General features: G+C 35.8%; 1 pseudogene; it reads left to right on the forward strand.

The window, feature by feature from the left end:
• Positions 1-1,580: 1,580 nt before the first annotated feature.
• LOC145263677 (5S ribosomal RNA) lies at positions 1,581-1,697 on the forward strand (annotated as a pseudogene).
• The last annotated feature ends 822 nt before the right edge of the window (positions 1,698-2,519 follow it).

Raw genomic sequence — 2,519 nt, forward strand, 5'->3', positions numbered from 1 at the left:
CATTTTTCTCTGCCTTCTTCTGATTGTCTCTGCCACTCTCACTAGTATTTTCTTCTTTTTAGTCTTTTAAGTTCACATGTATTATTCGACTTATTTACTTCCGAAACTAGGCAAGCAGGTTCACTGCTGCTGATGATAATATGGACAAGACACGATCTCACAGCAGCAGCAGCAGCTCTAAGAGTAGTAGTTATAATAATAACTTGGAACCGGCGAATTATTAGCATATTAATAGTTCGATTTTCATCGGTTTTTAATTTAAAAAAAAAACATTACACAGGATTGAACCTAAAATCTTTCCACCAATCCCGGCTCTATACCCTTTACGGTAACATATAACATTTCAATTTAATTTCGAATCACAGTAGTTGTTATGAAATGACTACATTTTTCATCAAATGTGATAACGAAAAATTTGAGTTCATTCAAAGAACATGCATATCATAGAATTCACTAATATTTTTAATCGATAAATTCACCATTTTTTGCTATAAAATCATAAGGAGAGTTTAAAAAAATTAGTAATTAAAAAAAATTTCGTTTTTTTTAAATATAAAAAAAAACGATACACGGGATTGAACCTATAATATTTCCACCAACCACCGGTACTCTAACCGTTACGCTAACATGTCATATTGGCAAAATCGCAGTAAAAATATTTATATACAAAAAAGTTATGCAAAATAAAAAAAAAGCGTTAGTCACTTATGTATGTACTTACTCTCCTGTTTGTGAACCCACATATTTTGTTGTAACTTTTTTTCTACTGAACCAATTTTCGAATTTTTTTTTTTTCAAAATGTAGCTAATGAGGTGTTCTATCCAACTATATAACCTGTTTGAAATTTGGTTGCGAACAGAGTTAGTAATGGGGGTTTCAATGTGTCTCGATTCATTCAATTTCGGACTTAAGCATATATTCAACCACTACCGTGGTTGAATGATACAAGACACCCGTATATATAATGTTATGCATCGGCTATATAAACTGTTTTGCTTCAAATAAACTATGGCTAAACTAAGTCTTCAGTTAAACAGACGTCCAAGCATCCATCAAAAGCAGACTCGTGCAAATCATGGCATCTGAATAACCAGCCAGTAAGGCAGTGCCTTAACAGTCATAGATTCCCAGGCAATTTATTTCATGCGTCAATAATTCTGATTGTGAAAACGTTTCCGGAAGTCATGGAAGTTATGCTGTTTTCTGACTTTGTAGGCATGAAAAACCGTACAAGGACATAACACAGTCCCCAAAACCTTCAGAAACATTTTTTTCGTGCTCAAAATTGCTGAAGCATGGAGCAAATATATAATTCATGTACTCTCACAGGTAGTGACACTTTCTACGTTTTACATATGAGTATATCTATCCGAATATTGCAGATATAGTACACTTAATCTAGACACTATACAGCAACTGTACACATTCACTCTGTTCTTTTCTCTGTCAACCAATGCCACAACTGATTCATGTCACGTGACCGATAAAGCAGGGTGTTCGTTTGAACCATACATTTCTTTGCAATCTCTGTTTCATTGACATTCAAAGAGGTTGTCGTGGATTAATCCCTCTGTATACCATGTACGGCATAATCACGTTGTCACACTGGTTCTCGTCAGATCACCAAAGTTAAGCAATGTTGAGCCTGGCTAGTACCAGATGGGTGACCATTTGGGAATTTTAGGCACTGTATGTGCTTTCCGCTTATCTCAGCATTGTTTTCAGTTGTCCTGAACCTCCATTTGCCACTGGTATTCAACAATGTCGACTCAGGAGAGGTGTGGTTGGAGATTGCGCAACTCTTGCCACAAAAATTTAACGAGCAGCCATCCTTATAGTGGGTATCGATAGTCTGTCAAGACTAAAGGAAGCCTTTTTTTGTTTTTTTGTTTTTCTTACCATCAAGTAGTTATCATTAGCTTTTTGTGTGCTTTTTTTGGCCGGAAAATGTTTTACCCCATCATTGTGATCAACAACTGAGTTGATCTTCACCGATCATTATAAAGGATCTACTTTTTGTTGCACATGATAATATGACTTTAAAACAGAAAGGAACTTTTATTTACCGGAAACAAGGCGTATTGTAGCCTTAAAAAAAGTGGATAAGTATCAAATGATGCGTCCCATCTTCCAAAATAGTTTCTACACTATTCGCTAAAATTCTAAATATTGTTTGTAAAAATGAATGTTACCCCCCCCCCAAAAAAAAACAGCATCAGTTTAAGGTGCTTCTATATGTAACGTTGCCTGTGAACCAACACATGTTGTATGCAGTTTCATTCGTAAAGGAGACTAAGACAAAGAATAGAAAATAACTCCGACTCGCTTGTTCTTTGTAGCAACAACATTTATTTCCTCATTCTCTCTTTACCGCTGTGACATCCCTCGCATTATCATCTTCTCAAGCGTCCTTAACGCCTCGCACATGATCATGAACGTTATCCACGTCTCTCCCGCGATCGTTCACTTTCTCTATAGCCTTTTTATAGCCTTTTTTACTTTCCCGATGACGTCATTT

Source organism: Euprymna scolopes, chromosome 3 (assembly GCF_053919585.1).
Source record: "Euprymna scolopes isolate OS-2025 chromosome 3, ASM5391958v1, whole genome shotgun sequence".
NCBI classification, from domain to species: Eukaryota; Metazoa; Mollusca; class Cephalopoda; order Sepiida; family Sepiolidae; genus Euprymna; species Euprymna scolopes.